This window comes from Opisthocomus hoazin, chromosome 8 (assembly GCF_030867145.1).
Source record: "Opisthocomus hoazin isolate bOpiHoa1 chromosome 8, bOpiHoa1.hap1, whole genome shotgun sequence".
Classification (NCBI taxonomy): Eukaryota; Metazoa; Chordata; class Aves; order Opisthocomiformes; family Opisthocomidae; genus Opisthocomus; species Opisthocomus hoazin.
This window is the reverse complement of record NC_134421.1, coordinates 44,327,164-44,347,576: the sequence shown is the minus strand read 5'-3', so window position 1 is coordinate 44,347,576 and position 20,413 is coordinate 44,327,164. Positions and strand designations below refer to the sequence as shown.

General features: G+C 40.0%; 1 protein-coding gene across 4 annotated transcripts in view; it reads right to left on the bottom strand.

The window, feature by feature from the left end:
- Positions 1–20,413, bottom strand: part of FOXP2 (forkhead box P2) — a 442,003-nt gene that overhangs the window by 373,571 nt on the left and 48,019 nt on the right. For all 4 annotated transcript variants that reach the window (XM_075429479.1, XM_075429480.1, XM_075429482.1 and 1 more), the window contains exon 2: positions 2,770–2,916. The gene's annotated coding sequence lies outside the window, so the exon portion shown is untranslated. The remainder of the gene's footprint in view (positions 1–2,769; positions 2,917–20,413) is intronic.

The following is a 20,413-nucleotide window of genomic DNA, read 5'->3' as shown; positions in this document are numbered from 1 at the left end:
CATGGAAAAGTAAGCATAAGATGCAGAAAAACAGCATTCTCAACAAGCATAAAAATCAAAATGCACTGTCCCAGAAAAATTCAAAAAACAAGACTCTATTGTGAAAATAACTGGGGATCTGTACATTTGAAATGTCATACAGTGTTTGATCTCCAAGCCAGGACAGACTCAATCATCTCTAGGAGCTTAAGAATAGACAGAGAATATTTTGAGAATACGCTGACAAAGTAATATGCCTCTTCTGATTATGAGCAAGCAGCAATTTTCAAAAGCTTATAATTCAGTGCAATAAGGATAGACGTCCAGAGGCATGGCAAAAGGCACATCTCATAACCCTTTAAAGCTTCTCTCAAATTTCCAGTCCTTGCTCAAAAGCAAAGCAGAGAGTTTCTGGACCTTTTTTTGGAATATTTTTTTCTCCATTTTCAGAAATGATACACCCATCTCACAGAAGATGTTGCAGAGACAGCCTATAGCAAAACTGTGGACAGAAAATGTCTGCCAGACTAATTGAAGTGGAAACTGAAGAAAACTGACATTTAAAGAGAGAGTTCCTTTTCCCTAAGTATTTCAAAACACAAGGAAGGCCCTGAATCACACATTCCTAGAAGACAGAAGACTGTATTATGAAGCATCACTGTACATTTGCCCAGATTTTATATGTTTCCATTGGCATCCACTTGAATTATGGACTGCCCCAGAATGGCCAGTTGCAAGTACCTGAAAACAGAGCTTATAATGAAATTGTTAGGCCGCTTTACAGGTCTCATTGACCTCTGACAAGACTTCTGGAAGACAGCTATTTCTATTGTGGATTAATGGATCTCTTCTCCAAGTCTTCATCCTCAGTTTTGTCCTTTTTCAAACATAAAATTATACTAAAAATATATTTTCCTTTCCATGGATCAAGTGAAAAAGATACTCACTTTAAACATCCGAAATCCCCATCATATGACTGTCCCAATCACGTGAATTATGGTGCTAATTCATAGCTAAAAAATATTTTCACAGACTCCAATGTGATTTTCGTAGTTATATTCACAAGTCTTTAAATATAATTTAACACATTTTAGAAAGCTTTCAACTTCTGCCATCCCTCATCTTTAGCCAAAACTGAAGTAAAAGCCTGAACTGAATAGCTAAATACATCAAAATAGGAAAAACAAAAAAAAAAAAAAAAGAAAATTTAAAATATCATAAAATAAAATAGCAGAATCTTGTCTGATTTTGCTTACACATAAATATTTCCCAAATCACAGAAGGGACCTCAGGCCATCGTCTGGTCTAAATCCCTGCTCAAGCAGGGTCAGATGCAGCAGGCTGCTTGCTACTGTGTCCCATTGGGTTTTGAGTGCCTCCAGATTCTACAGCCTCTTTGGGCAACATGCTCCAGTGTCTGACCATCCTCAAGGTAAGGAAGTTTTTTACATTATGTTTAAATGGAATTTTCTGTATTCAGTTTGAACCCGCAGCCTCTCTTCCTGTGACTGTGCGTCAATGGGAAAAGTCTGTCTCTCTCTTCTTTGCACCCTCCCATCAGGTATTTAATGTGAGAATGAAATGTTATTCCGTATTTTACTGCTCAGGAGAGGCAAGGATCTTATGCCTAAATTAGTCCAACTGCTAATCATACAGTATCACCCATCCCACACATCATGCTTGGTGCTGTACAAAACGGGGCTAGCATTTTTAAGATTCAGAAATTATGCATGTATATACGAATTATACTGTATCACGCCTACTCTATAAACTACTATAAGACACTTGCTCACTTGCTAGCCATTTGTGACCACTTCCCAGTTTTGGTGATCTAAATTTCAACTTACAAAGGATACAAAAGACCCTGCATTACCACAGCGTGAAACGCACAACAAAACAGTAGTTGCCCATTAGATGGTAAGTGAGGGTGCCTCACTCAAGTTTTTCCACTCATATATACGGTAGAGCACTAAAAATATCCACCAGGTCTGAGACTGTAGCTCACCAAGCAATTTAAGCTGCAGAAGCTAGCATAGCTGCCAAAAGAAGCTATCATGCACTTCCCCATGCTTTTGGCCGCTAGTTCCCACCCTCATCACCCTTTGTACCAGTCACAGCCCCTGGACAGCCATATGGGAGAAGGCTGGGATAAACCCAGCTGAGCACAAAACCATACAAATAATTGGTTATTTTCAGTCAGATCCGTTCTCCAAATTTATGAACAGTTACACATGCTGAGAGACAAACAATATGGGGAGGAGAAAAGAAGCTGGCACTGCTTCTTACGCAGACGTACCAGGTTAAAGTGTTCACTGAACACTTAGGCTAAAGCTAAGCCATCAACGGATAGACACAAGCTACTCCAGGAGTAATAGTGAATTCCCTAGGCATTACTTTTAGGATGAGCTGGATCGGCCTCTGGAGATGCCTGCTTCTCTCCTGAGGGTAAGCGGAATCTAGGATGACTAACTGAGATTTAGCTGCTTAGTTTCTACCTGTCTAAATTAACTCAGATCTAGATAAGTACAAAAAGGTAGAACAACAGGTTTGTGACTCTTACAGCACTTCAATTCCATTAACAATTGCCACTTGGATAAAAAAAATAATCATAGTACAGCTTACCATCACATACAGGAAGAGTATGTATTTTCTGCATGCTCCACAAATTTTTTGCTAAACCATGTTTTACGTCTATAAGCAATACATTTCAGTAACATGGTACTGTATTCCTCCCTCAGAGCATATAAATCCGCAGTAGCCACAGCCGCAGTTCGGTTATAAATCACTTACATTTCTTCGGAGTCACTTCGTCACCTTGTTGTGCTGTCAGAAGGGACGGTCTTTTCCTTTTTGCTCAAACTGGCCCTCCTTCCAGAAGCGTCTGGCACCTCTATGGCAGAGAAGGACACAAGGTCCTTAACTTTCACTTGAAATTCTCTAAGGTTAAGAAGGGAAAGGAACACAGTAAGTGCAAGCATCCACACTGTGTTTTATAGCAAGGTGTTACAATCACTTCTTTAAAACACACTTCAGTACATTTACAGGGCCATTCTTACACACACGCACTGCATACCTTGGAAGAAATCCCACACATTTTACATCTTTCTTTTTTTGTACGAAACATGTGAAGTAGTCACTACTCCTAAAGTAGCCACCTATTCCACTCCACATGAGATTCTTAATAACAAGATTATATTACTTTGAAAAGCACAAGCCTACAAACTGAAAGATGAATTTCCTATTATTGATTCCCTATTTTGCATCAACATAAAATTTTGAATACTTTTGGCGGGGTTCAAGCAGGCAATCACAATTTGCTGAACACAGGTTCACTGGAAACAGTCTTGGCTATCCATTATTGATAAATATTCTAATCTGAATCTTCTGTTAAATAAAACAGTTCTCTATTGCACTACATGTCATTGGTCATAAAGTGAGACCTGGGGTTTATGATGGATAGCTCCATGAAAACTTAAAACCCACCACTCCATCAGAGTCAACGCCATAAACTGCATGTTAAAAACTATTGGGAAAGGAATAAAGAACAAATAATAACACATTGTTTGCTACTGTATTAATCCCTGTCTTGAAAAGCATGCTCCACTTTGATGTCCAGCACAGAATATAACACACCTTAACAGAACTAATTAGCAAAGGTTCAGAGAAGAAAACAAACGTGATCAAAGGCTTAGAATGGTTTCCGTATGAGGAACAATTCAGTACACCACAACTATCCAGACTGGCAAAGAGACAACTTAAGGCAGGGCATGATACAAGACTACAAAAGCCTGGAGATGCAGAGGTTGCACAGACATCATCTGTTGCCTGTCCTTTGAACTCGGGAACTGCCTAGTAAAACGCAACTTCGAAAAAAAGCACAGGAGTTTCTTCTCAACAAATTGGGTAGCAGAACTGTGGACTTCTTCCCAAGGATGCTGTTGATGCAAGGAGTTTTCATGAGTCAAAAGGGAAAGTGAAGGTTCCCTTGGAAGAAAGCCCTCACTGGAGACAGAGGACAGCCTAGGTGAACCATTAGTCTAAACCAGGATGACCAGTCCTATCTCCTTGTATATTCATTTATGCTAGTGTTAATTCAGAAAATTCTTATATGCATTTTACACTGATATATTCACCACATAAGAACCAAAATTACTGCATTATGTACACAGTGAGCCTAGTATTACTTGCATTTGAAGTACAGGCTAGATCTGTTTGAACTGCAAAGTGAATTCCCACAGTTCTCCATACTTTACTATATGCTTAATAAATTTGATTGACTTTTCCAAAACAGCATCACCACAGGAGAAAAAAAAAAACACCTCAAATGAGGTAGCAAAGTCTTACTGTAAAGTAGCGGTAGCCTTCCTCTCCCCAGTCCACAGTCCCAAAGCAGCCAGGGCAGAGGGCTACAAAGCAAGGTTCTGCTTCTCAAGTTGTTCGCGGGTCTCATGTGTTTGAGTCTGTAACTTCATCCACATGTTCCCACTCAGTTCAAAACACATATAAATGCAGGTCAGCATCTCCAAGTCCCAAGTTTCATCTCAAAGCAAACCTTAAAAATCATATACTCTCTACTCCAATATCTCCTCTTCTGCTTTAATCTCTAGGATACAGCAGTATTTCTGATTTATTTTGGGTAAGTGCAGATCAATTAAAATTCCTGCAGGGAAGCCTTCCGAACCAACAGAAAGTGAATGACTGTCATCAGGAACAAACACTTTTCGCTGTCATGGACTGGCATGTCATTTTTGAGCAAAAACTATGTTAATTAATTCTATCCATACCTACAAGGTGTACCAAAGGAATATAACCAGTCCTTTCTGCTCTCTTGCTAGATACAGATCTTTGTGTCTGAGAACTGAGTATCCCTATACGGAGACTTATGCATTGGCACATTATACGAAGAAGCAGCCTGTACTAGCACAAAAAAAACACAACAGGACAAAAATAACTTTGTTCAGACATCAGTATGCAACCAAAGTCCCTTTTGCAAAATGCACAAATTAATACCCTAACGTTTCACCCCCAAATCAGAAAGTTTCCACTACATTTATGCGCAAACCTACTTATTAACATTCTGTTTAGACCCTACAGTGAGGAATCTGACTTACTGATACTTTTTTTGGTCAGCGTGATACATCGGATCAAAGTATGTTTACTGTTCTCTCTGTTCCCCCTCATCACTTCTACATTCTGCAAAAGAAGAGGCTGCTACAACGTTTGCTGTTCTGTTTGCTTCTGCAGCTCAAATGGCTGCACTGAGGATGAAAGAAAAGTCACCATACAGCATGCTAATGATCAAAGACCCATGTACTACTGGCCTATAGCAACATTTTAGGCCACATCTTCCTTCTACCATTTGTCCAACTACTCTGTTTAGAGTGCAAAATCTTAAGGGCAGGAATACGACCCATCCAGCTCAAAAGGAATTCAAGTTCTGTTTGATATCCTGCATGTCGCTGTGATACTAACTATAAATAAGAGCAAGCTGTAGCAAACGAAGAACCGAATGTCTCAGAACTGACATATGAGCAAAGACAAGCTTCTCGCAAAACTGCAAAATTCAGAGAAGTGGACTCCAGGTATACTACAGCCAGTAAAATACTACTGCAGGACAAATCCTTAAAAAACAATCTGACAGTAGTAACAACAATTCAGAATTACCATTGCCACTACTTCAGCATTGGAAAGAAAAACCATGAAAACAGGTATTAGAAGACAGCTACCTACTGGCTGTCAAATAAAAGCTGCGATTCTTACTTCTTCCATAAGTGGCTTCAAGTTTCAGTTAAAAAGTTTAAAAAATTTTTGCGTTAATATGATCTTGGCTCTGTCACAGAAGTGCACATAAAGCGGGAAAAGCTGATATGCAATTGCCTCTGTTGCAAGCACTGAGAATCAACAGTTACCCAAAAAGTGTGTAAACTAAGAATGCCTTCCTTTCAATCACTTGTTATATAATCCCATCGGAAGGTTAAACAGGCATTCATGCCTGCTTTAAATTTTTATTCCATATATTCCCTAATTCAATTATACCCCTGGTGGAAATCCACTTGTATCAAAGATATATGAAAAAACTTTTACATTAAGAATTTCCTACCTTACATTTTTTTTGATTTTTGAAACAACACAGTGATATAAATAACCTGCAGAATTAAAGACACAAACATATTCCAGAGCACACATGTATCACTTCGGGATATTAAAAGCTAGCCCTGTGTGCAAGCTCACACCATTTCCATAAGTTACCCAAGACACAAAGTAAAAGCTATGCATGGTAATGTGATCTTCTTAGCATTACTGTTATGGGACTTTTTTGGCAATTTATAAAGCCACAGCTGGATGACAAAGCCATCCCAAATAAGCACTGATAAAATACTTTATCCCACGACTGCCGCGTATTTTTAGATTATGTTACAGAAAAATGCATTAGAGAAAAAGTATTTGAGAACTATACAAGCAAGTTTCTCAATTATTTTGGGATTATATACCTTATTTACAAAAAAAATCCAATGGCTCAGGTCCCTGACTAAATATGCTATAAAATTGCAGTTTTCTTCATAACCATTCCATTAATTTTACTTTCAATATCTATAGTCTATTGGGTGAAACTAAGAAAAAGACTAGTGTAAGATTTGGGCTGAAACACAGCACATAAAAAATCAAGCACTGGACTGGAGTTTTGGCTTAAGATTGAATAGTATTTACTCTAGTATGTAACTGTATAGTCAACCTAACGTAGTATTACAAAATGTGTCTTTAGCACGGTGTTTATCTAAAAGCCTTTACCAAGAAATCGTATCTCACAATCATTGCTTTGCTAGTAAATGCTGGAACCTCCATTAAGAAATTCGTATTAAAATACAGTAACAAAAGACACAAATATATCTGTGCAAATGTCCCTTCCAGCTGATCTCTGGTATCACGTTCCTAATCTGGAAACAACATAATCAGTAAACAAAAGATCAATTATGACATAAATAATAAAAGAAGTGAAGCTGTTATATTGGAAAGCTCCTTAAATCTTGTGCCATTAAACTGAACGAAGCTGTCCGGTTTGTCTGCAGTTTAAGGAAGATTATTATGCTGTGATCAAAACACAGTTCTTCAGAAAACCTCAGAGCTGGTAAGACTCTCCTCCTTTCACATAATAAAAACAGAAAGGCACAAAAAATGATGTATCTACAGGGAAAATGATCTTTCTACTACTAAAGCACATGCATTAGTGCCATGAAGATAAGCGATAATCTTCCCCATACGTTTATATAAACCTCCTGCAGGACCTGAAAACACTCACTAAAATTCAAAAAATTTTAAAATTTAGTCCTCTTATCAGTTATATACTGAACTCTTTTTCTTCTGGACTTGGATCAGCATTAAGTGCTAGAGAAATATTCATGTTTCTCTTGCAGATTTATTAAGTTCTATTTAAAAATATATTGACCAAAAATGCACCCTAAACTCAACCCTAAGAGGATGGGCTGGCATGAAAACAAAGGTAAAACCTGCGTCTGAATAATTCCTCACACGGCTAGCTGTCTACCATCCCAAAGTAAATGCTACACACAAGATAGATGCTAGAAGACATAGGCTAACTAGCTGCATCGGGCAATTTGCCAACACAGATGCAATCCTGGATTTGGGACAATCGGATGGAACAGTTTGTAAGCTGTTATTAAACTAACAGCCAAGCTTAAGGAGGTTAAATAGATAGTTGTAATCTTGCGTAGTAGTTCTTGTGGCAACTATGACTGGAAGTATTTTCATCTAGCAATGCCCAGTGGGAAGCTTGCTGCCTGCTTCCTCAGATCTTCCTTCCAGCTCCACCTGCTCCTCTCTTTCCAGCGCCAGGCTGCCACTTGGCACAGGGACACACAGCGGGAGCTGCAGAGACGAACGCCGAGCGGATGGGTGTGATTCCAGATGTGCAGCACCACACACAGTTCAGTCAGTCAGGGCTCTGCAATCGGCACCAGCACTGACAGGTAGAATTCAAGTTTTATTTTTTAATGCAGCTCATTTCTAAATGGTGTTGATCCCAATCACCAGAAAGAAGAGCACTCACTAATACACAGTAGTGTTACAGCGCTGTGGCACTCCCAGACTGGGGGGTGCAAAAGGTGTCTGTAGAGGGAGATGCAACAAACTCCATAAATCTTCAATTTTTTTTCTTCCTTTCTCTTTTTCCTCTTTCTTTCACCTCCCACTCTGCCTTTTGCTGAAAATGCTCTCCCCTCCCGCAGCCCTGGGAGGAACAGCACACTGGCATGGAGCCAGGAGGGACAGAAGCACAAGAGGCTGTTCAGTGACAGCCAGGCTGCCTCCTTGTCACCTCGGGCAACGCCGGGACACGGCAAGGACTTAGATGGGATGGGCTGAGAGTCAGCGATGCTGAAGCCAAAGGTACAAAGGCATGAGGTTTGAAAAACAGACAAGGATTGATACACTCCAGAGACCAGGACAGGTCAGACAGCAGGAGCACATGTTTATTTGAGGGGATGATTTAAACTGTTGTACAAAAGAAGGGAGACCTAATCTAAACACGAACACCGCTGCGCGTGAGGGGCCTTGCTCTTGTGGACCTACCTGTTTGCTCCTTCAGGTTGACATCCTTGGGACATCTTCAAATCCAAAATTTTCCTTCTGAACTTTGGCAGATTGGCATGAAATTAAATGTTCAGATACACTGTGGAGTTTTCTAGGAATTTGATGTATTTTATTGTCTTCATTATATTGGCTGGTATATATTTATTTCACAAGCAGCGCAAGTCACCTTTTTGAATAATTGCTACTTCCAGAGCACACAGTGGTTCTGGGGCATAAAGGCATGATTTCCAGAGAGGATGCAGCTCCACAATGAGTTAAGCCACTCTAGACTGGGGCTGAAACAGTCCTGATTTCCCTCATCCTCCTCTTCCGCTCCAGCTGCAGACTCCCACTCCTGCCTTGTGCTGAATTGGACATTTGTGCAATTGCGAGGTGAGACAGATCAAGGCATGCAATTATTTGAAAACAGTCCTGCAAAACAAGTGATCAACTTTCGATCGAAACAAAGACATCCCTGCCAGCGCAAGAGAGGAGTGGGGAGATGTGGTCTGGATAAAGACAGGACCACGCCGTTGTGACGTGGTCTTCCGCTAAGGAAGAAGATCACCTTGAGATTCTCGGGGCCCAGCCTGACGAACACTGCTTCCAGTGGTGGAGGCAGCCACAGCACCACCTCCCCCTTCCCAGCACTGTCCACTGAGCTGTGCCAAGGCCACTGGGAGCTGCACCGAGCTACGCCTCAGCTGTGCTGTGGAACTAGTCCACATTAAAAGTAACCTGGCAAAATAAAAGCTGTATTCAACCTCATAGAGTCCACCCTGCAGACCCACAAACAGCTGTATGAGCATCTTCAGAGGTATAGCAATAAGGAGAAGGAACCAAAACAGAACTAAGCCAGCACTGCTACTAAAGAAGCATTTACCACCCCATGATCTAAGCAGCCTATTGACTCCAGCAGCCAAAAGCTACCAGATACAGCTGCAGCCTACCAAGTGCGGTCATCCCCAGCTGCCTTCCCCTCCACTCCTCTCCAGCTTACAAAGAAGAAATATGAAGACTCACACGACAAATGAGATGGAAGTGTAGTCCTCGGGGCACAGGTGTGGGCTCTACGACAGTAACTCAGGGACAAGGACAGGCTGCAGAAGGACAGCAACGACTGTAGCATTACAATGCAGCAGCTGCTGGTTTTGATTTACATGTCTTTGAGAGCTGGGCCCCATTATTAGAGTGGATGTACAACAGCCTGGCACGCTTTGCTGTATTATTGTTGTACCTGTACATAGGTATGCACACGCTTGTGACCGATTCTCTAAATAGCCCGCTGTTAGTATTTATATTTTACAAGGAAAACTGAATCAAAGCAAAAGGTTGTTTTCTGGCCTTAGGATTAAATAACTATTTTAACATTCCAAAAGGAGATCGTAAATTCTACTTTATATAACTCTTCATTTTAATCGTATTTGATTTGTACAATACGTTTATCACATTTTTGCCAGATGACATTGCTGTACTTTAGCTAATACAAAGTACATAATCTACATATATGTTGTCTACATCATTCAGAGCGCACATAACAACAGTTGTGGTCCATCATTCTACTAAACTATCGTCCACTTTTCATTAGTTTTGTTTAATAGATAGAGAAGGGTAATCACTAAATGAAACCTTAACATAGAATCATAGAATCACAGAAAGTTTTGGGTTGGAAGGGACCCCTAGAGGTCATCTAGTCCAACCCCCCCGCAGCGAGCAGGGACACCACTAACTAGATCAGGTTGCTCAGAGCCCTGCCCAACCTGGCCTTGAATGTTTCCAGGGATGGGGCCTCCACTACCTCTCTGGGCAACCCGTTCCAGTGTTTCACCACCCTCATTGTAAAGAATTTCTTCCTTATATCCAGCCTAAACCTACCCTGTTTTAGTTTAAAACCATTACCCCTCATCCTGTCACTGCTGTCTCTACTAAAAAGATTGTCCCTATCTTTCCTATAGGCTCCCTTTAAGTACTGAAAGGCTGCAATCAGGTCTCCCCGCAGCCTTCTCTTCTCCAGGCTGAATGAGCTATCAGTTTGTAAGCAGAGCAGAAAAGTATGGTATGAACGAATTCACAGTTTAAGAAATTCTTTTTTTTATATTTAATAATTGTAGGTTTGCTAATGTATTCAATTTCCCCACAATAAAAAAAAAAAAAAAACCACAGCGAAAACAGGGGAAAACACCTTATCTGCATTTCTCTTGCAATTCCATTTGGACAACTGTATTTCCTAAACGTAGCCTATTCACTGCTGGATATGTAATTACCTTCAGTTCATAGTCTAGACATTAATGCTTTCGTAGTATTTAAGACTCCTTGTAACATGCTTGCTGCTTTAAGTAAGCAAGGCTAAATCTTGACCAGATAAATTAGCAAAGAATGCAATAAAAGCTGCAATAAAAGAACTTTATCCTCCAAACCTTCAAGTTGCTGCTAAATGAGATTTCTTTGAAATGCAGATCAGTTGAACTAGATTAGTGAATTTTAGCTCCTGTCAACATCATAACAAAATACAAATACAATTGTTCACTGGCCTTATCTCCATGCTTCCATCTGCTGCCTTGTTATTTACTTTCCTTGATTTACTATGCAGATCTAAATAAGACACATCAAGGAGGGCTTACAACACAATGGCTTCTTAAGCTTTACATCAAGGTATTTGAAACTGAAGCCCTGAAAGGGCTGCCATCAAAGACATATCTCTAATGAACTTCCATATCAGAGAAGGTTTGGTATTTAATACTGCTGTGAAAAGAAAAAGCTACAAATCAGAATCGCCTATGAAGGAAAACGTCTGCAAATCTTGATGAGATTAGCACCTACCAGAATTAATATCCCAATAAAAATGATATCTGGTTCCTTGAAGAGTTAAACTTCCAACCTTTGCAAAAATAATGCCTGGTGTCAGAATGGGAAAACTCAGCTGACAAGGTCGAAAGGTCAGGGCGCTACTCTTTTTTTCTCCACAAAATGTTCAAAAAACATTTTTGCTGGTGGCTTGATTAAGATACTGTTGACAAACTAGCCTTGGAATGAAATAATTAACACAGTCAACAGTGCTACTATGGTACCTTCTGCAACAGCAGAATTTTACAGTGTCTTTAAAAAAATTAGCAACAACCTCATGGCAAGGCAACATAATCTAAAATGACAGCATGCAACATTTGTTCATCAATTTCACTATTTCCCTTTCTCCCCCACAGCAATCTATGGCAGCGCAGGATAAAATCTTCTGTCAGTTTGCTTAAAAAACAATCCTTAAGTGCCATTTCTATTACATGCCACAACCCTACTTGTAAAGTGCAATTAAATGGAGAAGTTTTCTCCTCATGATTTCAACTCTCTATATATCTGATAGATGAAACAACTATAAACAGCTTACAAGTTTCCACAACCCACGCACAACCTCGTGCAGCAAACCATCAGCTCTCTCAGCGTGCTGCCATTTGACAGGAGATTTTTTGCTAGGCACCAAAGTACATAAACAAATGATACTTTTCTGTCTTAAGAAAGCATTTCAATCATTTATGTTCTTCTATAGCAAGGGAAGATCCCACAAGCGTGTTCCGTAGCGTGGATCAATCAGCTCCAAACTGAAGTAGACACGTTGTATGCTCCAGTGCCTGGGAATCATGCTGCAGGCTCACCAGATGATGAAAACGGAGGTATGCAGCGCAGGGGAGCCCCACATGGCACCCGCTCGCTTCTGGGCATGTCAAACTTCACAGCTACCCTACAGTCAATGACAGCAAACACCTTCCCTTTTCTTCTCGCCTCCAAACATATACTTGCCTTTCTACCCTCCTTCCAAATTACAGGCAGTCTTCCAGAAACAAAACCCCCAAACAGAAGCAGCGTCCCACGGCTATACCACAGAAACCACAGTTGGCTTTTCGCTAGATTTTGTTTCATATGGGCTATGTTCCAGGCTTACTTACGGCCATGAGAGACCACTACCTTTCCCGTTTAATGAAATGACAAAACAACAGATTTGCATATGTAGAAGCAGGTGCTGTAACAGGTTTGACTACTCTCGACCTAAAGCATGTAAAAAAGATTTATCAGCAACAGCTGTCCCTAAGGTACTGGGGCTCTGACGGACAGTCAAAACTTTACCATCTGCACGGCCGTGTGTTAAAAATGACAATCTGAATTAAAAGCTGGTCAACAAATCTCGTATAACTAATGCCTTCCGTATCCTCATCCATATGTTGAATTCCCAAGATACACAACACTTGGATTATCTACTAAAAATACCAGTCTTTAAATGTAAATAAAACAAGACAATCTAGGAAGAAGCATAAAGGAAGTCTGTGGGAGTTGCTGCTTACTAAGAAGCAAGCATTTGAAAAATATTCTCAACGTACTTAAGTTTGAAATGCCCCAGCTATTTCACATCGTGACATAAACCTCCATTCTTTTAAAATAGCATTATACCTCTTCTCAGAATAAAAGAGAACCTATAAATATTTACAGAGACTAATTTCAGGATTTACAGTGCTACAGCATTGTTTAGCTTGTGGATTATTAACCAACACAATTTTTGTTTAGCTTAACTTCTCTGAAGCCTTTCTTGAATGCCTTGACAAAAAAACCTGATTGATAGCAAAACATTTCAGAGCATCTCTGTGTTCTCTGCACAATGAAGGTATCGCAGGGAAGTGAGGTTTGCGGTTTATGTTCTGATTTTTCCATTGAAGAGGGACTGTGGTTTTTCTCCCAGACCAGAGGAAGGAACCTGAGCGTCTGAACGCGACCCCTTGGTGAACACAGCGACTTGTTCTGGAGCTATGCTAGCAGAAGGTAGCACCATATGCCCCGAGCCCCAACTTGGATGCTCTTTCTACAGTCTAATGTGCTTGTCAAAAGATGTTAAAATCATGGATCTACTTGCTCTGGATATACTTTATTATTGCACAAAGTAAAACAAAAGGATAATACAATTTGTTATGACTTATATAGACTTGCATCCAAAGTATACTTCCACCCGTTTAAACTAGGAGATCTTTTGTTATTGGTGCAGTTTCTGAGGTGTTTAACATTACGCTAATCTTATGCCTGATATCAATCACAGCTATTATAACTCTTATTGATTAAAAACTAACTACATTCTAAACTTAGCATTGAAATTTACCTTCTCATGCAAGTCTGGAATTTCACTAATCTTTTCAAAAATTAAAAAAAAAGACTAGCACAGATTTTATCACTGTAATCCAGGCAGGAAAACCACTAAAATAAGAAAAATAAAACCCATAGAGCATATACTGGAAGGAAACCTAAAATAACAGAAAATGTGCTTCACAACACTTCTAATGGTAATTTTAAATGTGGCAGCATATGTAAATTCATTCATTTCATGTTTTGTTCTTTAGTTTTTAGACGAAAGAGAAGCATTTTATTTTAAATATATATATATATGCCTGTATATATTTGCAGGCACTACTGAAAGACAGGAGGTACTTTTTTCTCAAGTGAATAATAAAACTATCTTGCAGAATCTGTGACATTCAAATGCTCCTTCAAACAGTTACATTTTCATGCAAAAACAATGCAGACTTGAAAGAAAATAAATACAATTTATTTACTCGCTAGGTTGTAACTGTCTGTTGAGAGCTACAGTGATTCCTCCAGAGTATAAATATTTAGACAAATTTTAAAATGTGCATTATATACTTGACAAAACATATTTACATGACAGCTCAGAGCTTAAGCAATCTGATCAGAAATATTTCCCCTATAAAACAAAGTCAAGTTAGGAAAAAAAGCAGCTCAGCCATGTAAAGAGGCTTGAGATTAAAAACATCACCATTTAGAAACAGATTAGCCATTTAAGTGTTGCGTCAAAACTGCGATATCCTTCATCCTACTTCTCGATTCACTGGATCCTATGTATGAGTTTATGAAAATGGAAGATGAGCAGCATACGGCATTAACTCTGTGTCTCCTTTTCCTAAGCCGTTTAATTGCCTGCTCCTTAGCTGCTGCCCCTTGCCCTAGCAGTGCCTTGGCACGGCAGGGATGCCCGGCCCACCCGGCAGCCATGGGGAAAGGGCTGGGGTAGGAAATCACCCCTCTCTGGCCCGGCATAAAGCTGGAAGCCGGCTCCCTGCGCAACACTGCCGAGGTGATGTCCAAGAGTGACAGAGATGGGAAAAAGGTGGAAACCTTACATGCCTTGCTGGCACTCAGGGGCGAGGGCAGACTCCCACCATCTCCCTGAAGCCCAGCACAGCTCTCCTCAGCGCAGCCACTGTGGGAGCTGAGGGCTCCTTCATCCCTCTGTGATCTACTGCTCTTTATCTTGGTGATATTTAAATGAATTGCAGATTTTGGGATCAGACATTGTGCCTCGAGGCTTGGCTAGCAAAAGCAGTAGCAAGCACATTCATCAAGCCCAGTTCCACACCACCACCGTGACCGCTGGGGGAATCCTCCCTCCGACACGGCATCGGGACCTCAATGTGGCTGAAACGAACTACCAACGCGTGAGAAACACACGGTACGGAAAAAACTGGTGAATAAACTTACAGGCATAAACTCCCACTGCATTCTCTATTTTTCAAAAGGGAGAGGAGTGTCGTAAAGAAGCAACAGAGCCGGCTCAACGCAGCCATCAGACACTTCCACGCGAACTGCTGCCACCAAGCAGCAAATTAGCAGCAAGAAGGTGTGAAAGATTTGCAAGAACACATGTACTGAAAAGCTATCAGGTGAGCAACTTGGACGACCATTTACACTCTTGCCAGGGAAAACAGGTACCTCAGAGGAACTAGTTACATGAAAAGAAGATGCAAAAGCAGAGACAGATGGGATTAACGAGGAGTGGACCCAGAGCCAAACAGTAAGCTGGAAACGCTTGGTCAAAGAAAACAGGTTTGGACCATCTTTACTCGCTGTTATGCAATACTAAAATCAGATTCATCCTACCTAACTTTAAACATCTAAATAGGATGTAATTGCTACCTGAGGCAGAGCTCCCCGGGGAGCCCGTGGCTCTCCCCGGTACGGGGAGCCCTGGAGAGTGCTGTCCCAAGGCCAGGAGCATCAGCGCAGCACCTGATGTTTGAACGGACGAATCCAGCCCCTGCCAGGATGAATCACCAGAGGGAGCAGACTGCAAGTACCGATTTTTTTTAAGAGAAGGAACTGTTGGATACTCTTCTAAACATAACACCATCTGAGTTAAAAATGAACCTCAACTCGAGCGTACGTTGTTTTGCATTTAATAGGTCATAAAGCATAGATTACACAGTTACATAGATTTTTTTCTTGTAGTTTGGACTGTTTAAATTCAGTGACTATTAATGTTAAATTCTGTGCACTTCAGGGTATTTGTTAAGTTAGCTATTTCACTTACAGAACAAAACATGTTTAGTCATACTTAGCTATAATTTTCACCTTTTGAATAAATCAAAAGCTAGGAAATGGTGGTGAAAAAATGCTGAGAATATTTATTTTAAAAAACCCCAAAACAAAAAACAAAACCTCAGCACACATGGACAGCATGTATTTGTGGACTACAAAAAACATAATAGTTGCCAAAGAAATTATTTCTTATTCTACTCTCCTCTCAAATTATAAAGCAATCATTTGTACTTAATATTGAAAACTGTTGCCTGTTTTAAAAAGACGCGTGCCTTGTAACGTACACTGAATGGTTTCTTCACACAGACTTGTTACTTAATATATTAAGTAGCACACAGAGGTAATCTTTATGCTTACAGCATACAAAATCTAGATTATTAATATTTTATATTAAAATAAGGTGCCAATTAGTGAATTTTTAGATAATTTTTAATCTCCCTAATAAATTCTATTTCCTTTTTGCTTACACAGAGCAATTCTCTTTTAAATTTTAAAAGTGGGAGTCTTCAAAAGTGGAAAAATACAATTATAAAATGGTCTTTATTCTCAGTTAAGATTCCAAGGTTGCAGAATACTGTATCTGTCCCAATTTTACAGAACTGCTTAAGGCATCTGCCAACCAAGTTTCAAGAGGATTAGCTGTAATGAAAATGCAACATATGTAAATATAACCACGTATTTAAATGTCAAATATTTCAAACACAATAGAAAAATTACAAATTCAAAGTTATCTTTCCAAACATATAATTCTATCAACTCCTTCCATGAAAGATAAAAACTTGGAAACAGCATTTTTATACTGTACAAAACACACAATGTGGCAATCCATTGTTAGCCGTCTTAACGTATCTCATTATTGAACTGAAGCAGGTTTTTTTATGAACACACAGCATACTCCACCTTTAACACTGATTTCTTATACTTCAGATTCGTCTTGTAGATTCAGAAGAATCTCGTTCCTTGTGCTAAGCTCGCAAAAATAAGGTATGCTCTCAACTTTATAAAAGCACCTTTTCCTTTGTGCACTTTGGGTATCTTATTTACTCGACATGATGTATAGTATTAGCACAGGGGAATGAATGCAATTACACAAGAAAATAAAACCATGCAGTTTAAACTCCTCTGACTTCAGACACATTTTTCTCATCTCTGGATGCGGTACAACCTTGCTGTGAACTATTAGGTTTCCACTACTTAGAGACAGACAGTTTCATACTGCTCAACAGAGATTACTGCTGTCTGTCTAAATAGGGCTTACAGTGGCATCAGCATATTTTATTAACTCAGAACCATAAATCCTATTCTTCTATGCTCTCAAAGACCAATACTCCTAGGGTCAGTTAAATTTACAACAGCGTGGCACCTACCAGGCAGAAGCTTCAAAGTGAGAATATGTTCCTTTCCAACAGCCCCCCAAAAATTCTGGTATCTACTGCAAGTTTAAAAAGCAATAACCCATCCTTGAAACAACTGTTATCCACACAGACTTGTAGCTCACTGCAACATTACACAGTATCCCAACACGCTTTATAATGCCTCACAGCACAAGCTGTATTTGCGTTTGAAGAATTCTCCCTCCTTTGCATGATAAGCATGGTATTTGCAGGTGGGCAGATCTTGACAGCTGCTATTCTGTGACTGGGACGGTGAACGCCTGTGAAGGAAAAACCTCCACATTTTTGAGCATTCAAGGAATATTCCTTTATGTTCCACTGCATATCGGTACATGGAAGTGCTCTTATTATCACCAACCAAATTGTTTTCATATGTATTTCTCTGCTATCCTCCAAAGTCGCTGCGGAACAAAATTATAACCTGCATAAACACTGTTAAGGACTGACAGTAAGATGGAAACAGAGATGACAAAGTCAAGTAACTAACAGCCTAAAATAATACGGAAATTTTCAATTATACTCAAACTACACAAACCAAAATATTATTTTAAATAAATGGCTGGTGTCTACTTACATGTACCTTTACTCTACTCCCTCTGAATAAATGGCCTACCCGTCATAGGTGACTCCCAAACAAAATTTTGACTGCAGCAATGACACAGGTATCTAGATAACCACTGTTTTTCTTCACTGAGGTGCCAAAATATCATTTAGCCCCAAGCAACCCTCAGAAACTTGAATCACATCCTAGTGCTTTCTCGGGGGAAGAAGCAGCCTTGACATCTCCCTCCGCATCGTTCAGTGACACAGAACTCAGCAGGGTAGTCAAGAGGTTTCCACAATGCAAGAAAAAGAGAACTGCTGCACAACATTTTGATGGACTTGGAAACACTAGAAGAAAATATCTACCTAACTCCATAAATAGCTCTATTTTTCACTCTCCCCCTCCAGTAAGCGTCCTAAATCAAAATCAGACAGCACAAAGTTGGTTTTGCCCCCCTTGTCAGGTCAAGCCCTGCACAATGAGGAGAGTCCCTGAGTCCCTTTTGGAGAAGTGGACCACAAAGGTACAATCAATCCATATATCAATAATTACTGTAGTGTTGCTACTGTGAAATATCTATAATGAAATATGTCAGTGACTCTTTAAAGATCCCTTCCTTTTGCTATAAACAGCCTTATTTTAAAACATAGAAGCTGTTATCAAGGTTCTACAAGGGATCTTTGGGGATCTGATTTTAAAGTAATAAACCAATTTTAAACATGATCTTCTCAAACTGCAGACCATTTACTAATTATTTTGGTTGTAACACAACACTGTTCAGTGGAACTCTCACTCTCAAATAGCAATTTAACAATTCAATGCTGTCACTGCTATGAAGAGAAAAACGGTGAGTTTTGAAGCCATTTGATCTCCTCATATAAAAATTGCAGTCTTGTACTGATTTCAGAATACACCTAATTTGTTGTGTTGCAACAAAAAAGTAAAGAGACTACAAAAAGAAAAGTGCCAGAAGTAAACATTTTGATCAACCTAAATCTCCTTTAAAAAACAAAACTACTGCTTTCTTTTTTAGAAAAATACCTTGACATTTAAAGACAAAATAAGTGCACGTGACTTGTTTACATCAGATAGAAATAAGTCCTTCCTAAATGTAGAAAGCACAAAGTTTTCTTTTGGTTGTTTATGAATAATGTTTAAGGAAATGCTTAAAACACTTATCAAATCTGTTGACAGTTTAGCAACCTCATCAATACAGCTGCTCAGACACCATGGTGTTGTGCATCGTATATAGGCTTCTGAAAAAGAAGCATCAGCTCATACAGGAGCATGTGATTTTAGCGCATAGCAAGGGGGCAGGGTGCAATTATACTGCATGCAATGAGGCAGGTGTTGCACTATCACATGGTGTATCACCAAGAAATGGGAGAAGTGCTAAGTCAGAAACACTGATGACTTGCTATGACGTGCATACCAGCAAAAATATGGTTTGGATGGAACTATTAAAGTGGTTAGCCCTCAGAAAAAAAATCTATATGCCCTAAATACTTTAAGCATGAAGACTTACAACAAATATGAAGTTCAGCTACCCAAGTAAAATTAAACAGAAGCTCCTTTCTTCAGATGCACCCCAGCCTGCATCTACACGAATGCCATGCTGGCTTTGAGCATGCTGCCACAGCCTCTGGTTTCTTACGCCTCAAATTCCATTAGTGATTACTATGTTTTTCATTTTAAAGATTTCACAGTTAGTCAACCCTCACTTTCCCCACTATTTTACAAGAACACTGTCCTCAGAGATACAATGACCACTCAAAATGATTTAGGTGATTTTTTTAAGGCAAATCAATGCTCACGGGATTGTTTCTTGAGATTGGGACAAGCAGATTTAACAGCTCACTACTACCACAAAGGGAATACTCTCCCCTCTTCCCCCTCTGCCTTCCTGTGCCAGGCACTGGCTCCCATTGCTCACCTTATGCTGTCTACAGCGATGTCAGATCCTTCTGTGAGCCAATTCAATTCACTGAAACAGCAGAAAGCACACTCGGACTTTTTGCCAGATTGGTTTTCTGCTGTTTCACTCAGTTAATTTGACCCACAGATGGGTCTGCCAAGCTCCAGATCCAGCCCAAGAGAGGTCGCAAGCCCACACACATGAGAAGAGGGAAGGCAACGGCGGGCTGAGTGCAGGGGACCAGAAGGAAGCCCCTCTCCAAACTGGCTATAGCATATCGTAAGAAGAGATCAGCTGTCTGTGAAGCTGCAACTCCACTCCAAGCCTGATTCATCATCTCCAGTTCATTACTTACAATGAAACTATTTCTAGTTTGTTCATAGGTTCCCTCCTCACTTTCTCAAGCACAGGAGCTTTTGTACTTCCCAAGACCTAGCTCAGACTTGCTCCCCAGAAAATGCTGGGTCTACTGTCCTGTTCATGTCATCAGAGCACTGGCTATCCAGTAGCTCCAATACCTACTACAATCCTGGCCAAACAAGCCCAGTTTCACACTTCTTCCCACCCTCATGATAGTCCCTAGCTAAGACACGACAGTCTCTAGAGAGCCAGGTATTTTCACAGTATCCTCCA